The sequence below is a fragment of the Saccopteryx bilineata genome, chromosome 2, assembly GCF_036850765.1.
Source record: "Saccopteryx bilineata isolate mSacBil1 chromosome 2, mSacBil1_pri_phased_curated, whole genome shotgun sequence".
NCBI lineage: Eukaryota > Metazoa > Chordata > Mammalia > Chiroptera > Emballonuridae > Saccopteryx > Saccopteryx bilineata.
Window position 1 is genome coordinate 91888756 of NC_089491.1, and position 12028 is coordinate 91900783.

Consider the following 12028-nt stretch of genomic DNA (forward strand, 5'->3'; position numbering starts at 1 on the left):
TCAGATAAAACATACAGCAGTGCTAACTATAGTCATCTATTATATATTACATAGTAGAACTTATCTTAGAACTGGAGATTGTACCTTTTACCTCATCCACTTTCCCTACTCTGGTAACCACACATCTGATCTTCTTTTCTATGACTGTTTTTTTGTTTAGATTTCACATATAAGTGAGGCCGTACAGTATTTGTGTTTCACTGTCTGGCTTATTTCACTTACATAATGCCCTCAAAGTTTATCTATCTTATCACAAATAGCAGAATTTCCTTCATTTTTATGGCTGAATAATAATCAATAGTGCGAATATGTGTGTGTGTGCACGCGCGCACGCGCACGCGCCCATTCATTTATCAACATACACTTAGGTTGTTTGCGTGTCTTTGCTTTTGTTAATACTGCAGCAATGAACATGGGGGTGCAGAGACATCTTCAACATAGTGGTTTAATTTCCTTTGACTATATACCCAGAAATAGATTGCTGGATTAAATGGTAGTCTATTATTATTAATTTTTATTTTTTATTCAGTGAGAGTAGCAGAAGCAGAGACAGACACCTGCATGTGCCCCAACTAGAATCCACCCATCAAGTCAACTAGGGATTGGTGCTCTGCCCATATGGGGCATTGCTCCGTTGCTCAGAAACCAAACTCTTTTTAGCACCTGAGGCAGTGGCCATGGAGCCATCCTCAACACCTGGGGCCAACTTGCTCTAATAGAGTCATGGCTTCTGGAGGAGGAGCAGGATGAGGAGGAGGAGGAGAAGAGAGAGAGAGAGAGAAGTGAGAGAGGGAGGGGTGGAGAAGCAGATGGGTACTTCTCTTGTGTGCCCAGGCCAGGAATTGAGCCTGGGACTTCCACATGCCAAGCCAACACTCAACCACTGAACCAACCAGCCAGGGAAAAAGTAGTCTATTTTTAATTGGAGCTAGAATTTGAACACAGGTTTTACTGATTCAAAACCTTATGTGCTTTAACATCATGCCACATGCTTTTTCTTTTTAAGACTCTTAGTGCATTTCAGTATACTGAGAAGTCAAGTAGCACTCCAGCCCCCTCTATAGAATGCCTTGGCCCATGGACACAAGCATAACATCATTCTAGAGAATACTGGTTTCAGTATCAAATAGGAGTCTATAGTTTTAGCTACAAAAGTGTTCCTGTAGGAAACAAAATTTCAAATATTTGAAAATAAGTTAAAAAAGATAATTTGGTTCATATATATTTGTTCAGTACATAACTTACCATTAGTGTCTCAAATGGAGATAAAATAAGTGAATTACTAAGCAAATAAAACCTGAGCAGACTGAATGTGTTACTATTTTCTGAGTAAGTGACAATTAAAATCAGAAAGACTACCTGCTAGTAATCAGAAAGACTACCTGCATGTTTCAAATGTAACATGGCTGCACTATAGATCTGTAATTTCATTAAGACTAAAATACATTAAACTTGGGAAAAGGTGAGTCATTGCTAAAGATAAAACATTTTTATTTTTAATTTTTATTTATTTTAATACATCATCTGTATATTGTATTGTCTATTCACCATCCTAAGAGAAGTCTCCTTCCATCACCATTTATCCACCCTTTACCCTCTTCTTCCTCCTTCACTCTCTTTTCCTCTGTTAATCACCATACTGTTGGCTGAAGACATTTTTAAAATTAAAGTATGCAAGTACTTATATATCTGAAATTGGCAGAGTTTCAGAGTAGCCAGTATAACAACAAATCCATAAGGAGAATGGTGTGCATTGTTTGCCCTAAAAATTACTCATAAAACCTGCAATCATCACTTGGTGTAGATGTGTGGAATTTGGAGAAATAAAAACTGGGCAGGTACTTTTCAGTGAAATTTGACAGAGGTCAATGCCTTTGTGTAGAAACTTTCTTCAGATCTTCCCTTGGCATACATATCACAGCCCGTTTTAATCTCTTGGAATTGTTTTTTATAAATAACTTTATATTTTGATATAATTTACATACCATACAATTAAACCATTTACAGTGTTTAAAATTCAACGGTTTCTAATATATTCATAGTTATTTAATCATCACTACTCTTTAATTTCAGAATTTCAGTATCCCTAGAAGAAACACTGCACTTACAGTCAGCATTCTCCATTTCCCCACAACCAAACTTAGTGCTCCAACCCTAGGCAACCACAAACTTTCTGACTCTATAGGTTTTCTTATTCTGGATATTTCATAAGAAAGAATCATATGATATGTGATCTTTCTACTTGACATTTTCCACTTATCATAATATTTTCAAGGTTTATTTATGTTCTTGCATATATCAGTACTTGATTATTTTTTATGTATGGGTATCTAAAAAACATTCTATTCTATGAATATATCATTCTTTAATTATTTGGTGGACATTTTAGTTGTTTCCATTTTTTTTTTGCTATTATAAATAATGCTGTTATGAGCATTGTTTATATGTACTTCTGCATAGAAACCCAAGATAAATAAAAACATATGTCAACATGAAATACATACACAGTTATGTATTATATTATGCTTAACATTTTAAGAAATTGCTAAACTATTTTCCAGAGCATCTCTATCATTTTACACTCCCACCATCATTGTATGAGTTTCAATTTCTCCATATCCTCTCTGAATATTATTATTATCTGTTTCGGTGACTATGACCACGCAAGTAGGTATAAACTGATATCTCAGCATGGTTTTGATTCACACTTCATTAATGGCAAACAATGTGGAATATCTTTTTATGTGCCTTTTTGTCACCTAGTTATATTCTTCAGTGAACTGTGTTTTCATGTCATTGCCCATTTTCAAATTGGATTATTATTATTTGTTTCTCTACTGATGAATTTTAAGTTCTCTTTTTATATTTTGGATACAAGGATGTCTAGTATATTGACTTTGTGTCTTGAAACCTTGACAAATTTTTTCACCAGTCCTTAATTTTGTGTGTGCATTTCTTAAGATGTTCTGTATGTAAGATGATATAATTTACCAATAGTGTTTTGATTTTTTAATTTAGTGCCTTTTAATTTTCTTGCCAGTTACTTTGACTTGAACTTCCAGTAAAATATATATAAGCTGCAATAGCCAAAATTCTTGTCTTGATCTTAATTTATAGAAAAATCACTTAGTTTATCACCACTAAGTATGATGTTAGAGATGGGCACTCCCCTTTATAAGACTGAAGTAGGTCTCTTCTATTTCTAGTTTGTTGACATTTAAAAAATCATATAGGGTGTTAAATTCTCTCAAATGACTTCTCTTTATCTATTGAAATGATTGTATGGCTTTTGTCCTTTAATCTATTGCTAGATTGCATTATATTTATCAACTTTTGGCTATTAAACCAAATTTGTATTTCTGGAATAAATTCTACTTTATCATGTTATATATTCTTTTTATAGATTTCTGCATCTGAATTGCACGTATTTTGTTATTGGAATTATTCTTGCCAAAATATTTAATAAAATATTATGGGTCAGCCCTGGCCAGTTTGCTCAGTGGTAGAGCGTCGGCCTGGCGTGCCGGAGTCCCGGGTTCGATTCCCAGCCAGGGCACACAGGAGAAGCGCCCATCTGCTTCTCCATCCCTCCCCCTCTCCTTCCTCTCTGTCTCTCTCTTCCCCTCCCGCAGCCGAGGCTTCATTGGAGCAAAGATGGCCTGGACGCAGAGCATGGCTCTGTTGTCTCTGCCTCAGGCACTAGGATGGCTCTGGATGCAACAGAGCGATGCCTCAGAGGGGCAGAGCATCGCCCCCTGGTGGACATGCCGAGTGGATCCTGGTCAGGCGCATGCGGGAGTCTGTCTGACTGCCTCCCTGTTTCCAGCTTTGGAAAAAAATGCAAAATAAAATAAATAAATAAAAATATTATGGGTCAAACTGTTAAGTTCAATTACATGTTAATTTACATTGCATCTGTGCTCATTATACACTCATTTCTAATATTTTCTTTTATTACATTGAAAACAATTAATCTTTCAATATCTCCCTCTGGCTTTGCCATACCCTGGCCTCTTTCTATTATAGGTAACATTTTTTTTTAAATTGATGTATAATTGAAATGCAGTATTCTGTTACTTTCAGGTATACATCATAGTGATTCAATATTTATATACATTATAAAATCCTGATGATAAGTTTAGTTACTGTCATCATGCACATATATTATAACAGTACAGTGTTGACTATATTTCCTATCCTGTACATTACTTCCCTATGACTTATTTCTTTTAAAACTGGAAGCTTGTAATTCTTAATCATTTTCACCTATTTTGCCCTCTGTTGGTCAAATAAGTTTGTAAATATGATATATATATATGTTTGCTCACTTGTAGTTTGCATTGGGTGTGGCAGACAGGCTGTAAACAGGCAAGGTGGTTATAGCCTAAGGCTTAGTTTTAAGACTAAGCCCTTCCCACCCTTTTAATACTAAGATCTTTTCAAAACTAAGCTTTTCCCCACACCCTTGACCTTTACATGATGTGGGGTGGTGCACTCTCATGAGGAATCCCATTTATGCCTCAGATAAGTGACTTTGTATCAGAGACTTCCTTGTTTGTTTACTGGATTAAAGGTTTTAATTTCTACACTATAAAATGGGGCAGAAGAGCCCATTCAAGAGAGCAGATAAAGGCCATGTGGAGGAGAGGACCAGCAGCCAAGGTGGCGGAATGTTGAAGGAGAAGCCAGTTTGTGCAGAGTTTGTGAAGAGAGAAGGAGATGGGGAACAGAGGTGAACAAGTCTGGTGAGCTAGAAACCTTTGATTCTAGGAAACTCAGATAAGTCAGTGGCTTTGGGAGCCCTGAATGGAAAGGGAAGTGTTTTCCCATTGTATGTATTTCTTGCCCGCTGGGTGTGAGCTAGGATTAAAGCTAATGGCCCACCATTTCTTGGCTCTGTTGTTTCATTACACATTACCATCTGTCCGAATCAAATGCGAACCTGCATCGGCCAGGCAGCTGTGATGGTTGCCGCGGCTACTGGCTTTATACCCTCTCCAACCACTCCCCCTCTCTGGCACCACCAATTTGTTTCATGTAGATAGCACTTATCTTTATGTCTCCTCTGCTAGATTGCATTATTTTCAAAGTTACAGCTTTAATATTCTTTAGTAGTGCCTGGTACTTTGAATACTATCTAATTCTTTCTCTCTTTCTTCCTCTTCTCCTAATCATTCTCTTCCTCCTTTTTTCCCCTCTTTGGTTCCCTCTCTTCATTCTTTTCCTTGTCTTCTTTCTCTTCCTTTCCCTTTACATTTTTCTGACCAAGTTAATGTGTAAATACAGAAAACTTAAAGCAGAGGAAAGTGAAAAAGACAATTTGCTGTTTCAGCCTTAACTTTGAACTATTAAATCAGTGTGTGTTGAGAATAGAAAAGAATAGAAAAGGCATGAGAAGAGTGAAGAGTTGTAGTGAATTCAGACACTTTGGAGCAATTTTTATCCTCTGAAATGTCAGAGAATAAAATTAGAGAGGACAAAAGAAGAATCAGAACAGTTTCCTTGTATAAATTAGATGTGGCTTGTTAGGTCAGTGTTTCCCAGAATGTGCTTTATTGTGTTTTCAGTTAACCAAGTGGAGTGGCCATTTATGTTTAGAAGTTTATAGATAAAACAAAGCTAAACGTTTTCTGAGAGGTTCTGATAGAATGGGCTATATTGTCAATATAAAGTGTTCATTAAGAGCCAGCATCTATCAATTATTTAGACAGGAGGCCCTTGAGAAACCCTGCTGCATCACTTGAGGACTGAGGCATGCTTTAGAGGGGAAGAATCCAGCTGCTTCTTCATTCACAGACGACATGGTAGTGAATGGATGTAACTCAGTATTCGTGAATTGTAAGTATTCTTTATCTTTCAAGCTCATCTATTAAGTTTCTGCTTAACTGTGATCAAAGTAGGCCATTAGTATTTTAGATAAATATATACATGTGATATTTATAGTTGATGTCTTATCCGAAACTAGTTCTTCAACATTAATCTTCTTCCTTAGTCTCGATTTACTGGACTGACAGCTGTCAGAGGGGAGGAGGTTGCAGGGCTAGGGGAAAAAGGTGAAAGGATAAAAAAAATCATAGACACAAAAAGGTGAAAAGATTTTAAAAAATCATAGACACAGACAACAGTATGGTGATTACCAAAGGGAAAGGGGAGAATGGGGAAGTAGAACAGGATAAATGGTGATGGAAGGAGAGTGGACTTGGGATGGCGAATGCATAAATAGTGTACAGATGATGTATATTGCAACCTGTAACCTATATAATCTTATTAACCAATCTTACCCCAATAAATTCAATAACAATAAAAAAAATAAAATATTTTAAATCACTAGCATAACAACAAAAATGTTTTGGTCAGTGTTGGGCAGATAAAATGTATTATGCTCACTTTGTTAAAAATGTCGCTGCCCACGTGAGGCCGTCGCCCAGGTGATATTAATGTGTGTTGAGAATCCTTGTAGCCTGGGGCTTGGTTTTGGGATTAAGCCTTTCCCACCCTTTTTTGATGTGGGGTGGTACAATCCCATCATGCCTCAGAGAAGTGACTTTGTATTAGAGACTTCCCTATTTTGTATATTGGATTAAGAGTTTGGATTTCTACACTATAAAATAGGGAAGGAGCAGGAGCTTGGGCTCTTGGTTCCTGAGATTAGCATGAGAGAACAGAGAGAGTAGAGCCAGCAGTGGAAGGAGGCCACGTGGAGGAGGCCAGGAAAAGCAGCCAAGATGGCGGAGTGCTGAGTGGGATGCCAGTTTTTGCAGAGTTTGTATCTGGGATAAGGAAGGAGATGGGGAACTGAGGAGAATAAAGCTGGTGAGCTAGAAACCTTTGATTCTAGGAAACTCAGATAAGTCAGTGGCTTTGTGAGCACTGAATGTGAGTGGGCCTTGGAGCCCAGTGTGTGTTTTTACTTGCCCGCCGGGTGCAAGCTAGGATTAAAGATGACAGCCCATCAATTTTTGGCTCCTTTGTTTCTTTACCGACTGTCCGAATCCAATGTGAACCTGCATGGGCCGGGCGGCTGTGATGGTGGCCCTGGCCGTGGCTTCTGGCTTTACAGTCAGATAGCAAATTCACGTATCTAAGCAAATATCTAATGATATAAAATATGTTTCTATCTAAAACACTACAATGAGGTTAGTATTTATTAAAAAATATTTATATTAAGTTTATGTTTGATAATACAAAATGCAAATTTCTTTCAGTGTTCAATGTAATTTATCTGTAAAAAAATGTACTCGAAAAATAACAGAATAAATATTTACTTAAAATTACCTTTGTATCTTCAAACTATAGTAATTATAAATCTAATATTTAATAGTTTCTAAGAAGCAATACAATTTATAACAAGTAAAATTGAGTTGATAGCAAAAATATTAATTATTTAAATACATAAATAGTAGCATTTGCCTGTCTATACTAGTCAAGGAAGGTGCTTTTTTGATAAATTATTCTATTCAACTAAAAGTGATGTCTGAAGAATTTCCTCAATATTCCTCTTACAAACAATTACTAAGTTTGTTCATTTTAACTCTTTACTGTATTTTGTATTATCTTTTTTACTTCACTTCTACAGCCAGTCAATTAATTTAGGTTCTTCAAACCCAATAAGTCAACTATTGGAATAGCAATTTGTCTACTTCCTTTTCATTTCTTCTGATGACTCTTGATTATGTCCCATTCTTCTTAAAATTCAATAATAGAGCCCTGTTATTCACAGTATACAGTATAATCACATTATGAGAGAAAGTGTGGACACTCTGATCTATTCCTTGTACTTGACCTCTTTCAAATTTGGAAATTAGTTTATATCTAATGTGGATCCTGAAAATAAAGATTCACTTTTTCTGAACCTTTAGAAGAAATTTATCTGATGAGATGGACTCCTTCTGGAAAAGTGAGGGTCCAGATTTTATGAAAAATAAGTCTAGGAGATATATGCTAAATGGGGTTCCTCATATACTCTGCATACAGGGAAAAACCTGACTAAACTCTTGGCTTTCCACATTATCTGCACTCCATCCACTTATTTACGTTGTCTAAGTCAACCACTGCAGGGAAACACTGATTTTATCTTTCTACCAACAAATTGAAACCTGCCCCATCCAATTAGATTTGCACAATTAGGATATCTAATTTACATAAACTAGACCTTATTTGGAATCTGAGTGGAAATATTTGTTATAAAAAGTGGACTCCCTAGGCCCTGGCCAGTTGGCTCAGTGGTAGAGCGTCGGCCTGGCGTGCAGAAGTCCCGGGTTCGATTCCCGGCCAGGGCACACAGGAGAAGCGCCCATCTGCTTCTCCACCCCTCCCCCTCTCCTTCCTCTCTGTCTCTCTCTTCCCCTCCCGCAGCTGAGGCTCCACTGGAGCAAAAGATGGCCCAGGCGCTGGGGATGGCTCCTCCGCCTCTGCCCCAGGCGCTAGAGTGGCTCTGGTCGCAACAAAGCGATGCCCCAGGGGGCCAGAGCATCGCCCCCTGGTGGGCGTGCCGGGTGGATCCTGGTCGGGCGCATGCGGGAGTCTGTCTGACTGTCTCTCCCCGTTTCCGGCTTCAGAAAAACACAGAAAAAAAAAAGTGGACTCCCTTTTGTCTCAGTAGAATACAATTTAGGTTGGTACCTAAATTTGTGTCTTCTGTACTGTAGCTCCTTTTGCACAAAAAAATGCTTATTATTTATTATATGTTAAAATTATTTTTGTTTTACCTAAAATTACCCAATGATTTTAACCTGGTATATTCCTAAAATAACCTGTTCTCTTTATATTAGGTTGTTTGTAAATCTTTCTTTTTAAACTTTATTTGTTTAGTTTTATTAAATTCATTGAAGTGATATGGCTAATAATATTGTAGGTTTCAAGTGTGCATTTCTATCATACATAATCTGTAAGTTGCATTGTGAGCCCACTATGCAAAGTCATTATCTTCTGTCATTCTATATTTGGGCCCCTTTATCCTTTACTATCCCCTCCCCTCGTCCTCTGGTAATCACCATGCTGTTATCTGTGTCTTGAGTTTTGTTTGTTTGTTTTTCTTGTTTGTTCATTTGTTGTTTTCAGTTTTATATCTCACATATGAGTGAAATCATATGGTTCATAACTTTTTATGAGTGGCTTATTTCACTTACCATGTTATTTTCAAGATCTATCCTTGTTGCCCAAATGGCAATATTTCATTTTTTTATATGGCTTAGTAGTATTCCACTGTGTGTGTGTGTTTGTGTGTGTGTACCTTATCTTCATGAAATCACCTATCAAAGGGTACTTTGGTTATTTCTATGTCTTGGCTACTATGAATAGTCCTGCAATGAACACAAGGATGTATATATATTTGTGAATAAATGATTTCAACATTTTGGGTCATATAGAAACTCTGGAAAGAAGTACAGAGGTTCCTCAAAAAATTAAGAATAAAGTTTTTTAAATTTAAAAGTCACTTATAGTGAATATATACATTTGTAGAGAAACAACCTTTACTTAGGTTAGTGATTCTTTCCTGTATGATATATAATAAAATTTACCCATTATTAAGCTAGAACCAATCAGCCACGGCTATGGGAGTGGGGTGGAAAGAGGGAGGGAGGGAGAGAGAGAGAGAGAGAGAGAGAGAGAGAGAAAGAAAGGTGGAGAAGCAGAAGCAGATGGTTGCTTCTCTTGTGTGCCCTGACCGGGAATCTAACTGGGACATCCACATGCCAGGCCAATGCTGTACCACTGAATCAACCCAACAGGGCCACTGCTATTCTGTCATAACCTATTTATATGTCATTATATTTTGTTTGATTGATTTCACCTTGCATGTTTTCTCATTTGAATTATCAGATTTGGGGCATTCAAATTTTAACATCTATACCTTGACAAAAGTTTTTATTTGTTCAACTACATGGAGTTGAGTTTTGGTAAGGTAAGGTTATAGTTATGGGTTGGCTAGGCCCTGGCCAGTTGGCTCAGTTGTAGAGCATTGGCCCAGCATGTGGATGTCCTGGGTTTGATTCCTGGTCAGGACACACAGGAGAAGTGACCATCTGCTTCTCCACCTTTCTCCCTCTCCCTTCTCTCTATCTCTCTCTTCCCCTCCTGCAGTCAAGGCTCCATTGGAGCAAGTTGGTCCAGGTGCTGAGGATAGCTGATGCTGAGGAGGCCTTGCTTCAGGTGCTAAAATGGCTCTGGTTGCAATAGAGCAATAATCCCAGATGGGGCAGAGCATCGCCCCCTGGAGCTCTTGCAGGGTGGATCTCAGTTGGGCACATGCGGGAGTCTGTCTCTCTGCCTCCTCACTTCTCACTTCAGAAAAAAAATATATATATGGGTTAGTTATAGCGTTATCTGCTATTATACACTTTTTATAGATAAAAATCACACTAAGTGGTACTTTTATAACACAAAATTAATGACAGAATATGCAATATTCAGTAGCAAAAGTTCAATTGCATAATTGCGATCATAGATACCTTTTATAATATTTTTGGTAAAAAATTTGGTGCAATTCAAAGTTCTACCTTACTCATTGAAATTCTAGGAAGTGTGAAAAAATGATGAAATGAAATCATGACATAAATACTTTTAACTGCTTCAATGAGTTAATTATAAAATAAACTATTGAGTTAATGTGAACTTTACTTGCATGCAGAATAATTTTCATTCAGTATTTCCTAATGAGTCAAAAATGTGAAAAGGGCAGATTTTAATGTTAACATTTTTGCTAATGTATCCTAAGTTTTAAGCATAATCTTTATCTAATTATAAATACTGAGGCTTTTTAATATAAAATATTTCTTAGATCAAAAACAGGAAAAAAGAACCTTAGGTGTGAACTCTTATAATTATTGATATATATAAGGCTCTATTGCCCCGGTCTGACAGTTTTTATTATACTTAAAAGTTCGTCAATGCAATGCATTTATTTGTTTCATTTTTTTTTCTCATTAGGTCTTTAAAGTCATTAACAAAATATTGGAGCACTGAGCTTTTACACATGATGTATATGTATTAAAGTCATGTGATCTCTAGTTCATTTTGCTGGCAACTTGTTGTCATGGAACTCAAATACTGTGGTTTTGAATGAAACTAGTAGCTTCAAGGTTTGAGTTATGCAACTATAATTTTATAAAATAAAGAGAAAAATTTAATGAATAAAACTATTTTCTTCCTTTTTTCTTCCTCCTCTTCTTCTTCTTTTTCTTTTTACAGGTGAGAAGAGGGAAGATAGAGAGACAGACTCTCACACACACCCCAACTGGGATCTGCCTGGCAACCCCATCTAGGCCTGATGCTCAGTTCATCTGGTGCCATACTCTCAACTGAGCTATTTTTAGCACCTGAGGTGGTCCATAGAGATGTCTTCAGAGCTTAGGGACAATGTGCTGTGGGAGAGGAAGAGAGAAAGGAATAGAGAAAAGGCAGGGAGAGGAGTGGAGGAGATAGTTGCTTCTCCTGTGTGCCCTGACTGGGAATCAAACCCAGGACATCCACACACCAACTGATGCTCTATCACTGAGCCAAAAATACATCTAGTTTTTTAATCATAAAAATAGCAATTATTCAATATAATAAGAGAAAAAGAAAATAGTAGACTATAAAAATGGACTAAAGGCCCTGGCTGGTTGGCTCAGCGGTAGAGCGTCGGCCTTGCGTGCGGAGGACCCAGGTTCGATTCCCGGCCAGGGCACACAGGAGAAGCGCCCATTTGCTTCTCCACCCCTCTGCCACGCTTTCCTCTCTGTCTCTCTCTTCCCTTCCCACAGCCAAGGCTCCATTGGAGCAAAGATGACCCGGGTGCTGGGGATGGCTCTGTGGCCTCTGCCTCAGGCGCTAGAGTGGCTCTGGTCACAACATGGCGACGCCCAGGATGGGCAGAGCATCGCCCCCTGGTGGGCAGAGCGTCACCCCATGGTGGGCGTGCCGGCGCATGCGGGAGTCTGTCTGACTGTCTCTCCCTGTTTCCAGCTTCAGGAAAAAAAAAAAAAAAAGGACTAAAACTTGTAAGTAGAATTATTGATCCTCATTTGGAACTTGAGGTTTTATGTTG

General features: G+C 37.8%; 1 non-coding gene across 1 annotated transcript; it reads left to right on the plus strand.

The window, feature by feature from the left end:
* The first annotated feature begins 11592 nt into the window (after positions 1-11592).
* Positions 11593-11668, plus strand: TRNAA-UGC (transfer RNA alanine (anticodon UGC)). The gene has a single exon. It is a non-coding gene; the product is annotated as a tRNA-Ala (tRNA).
* Positions 11669-12028: the final 360 nt, after the last annotated feature.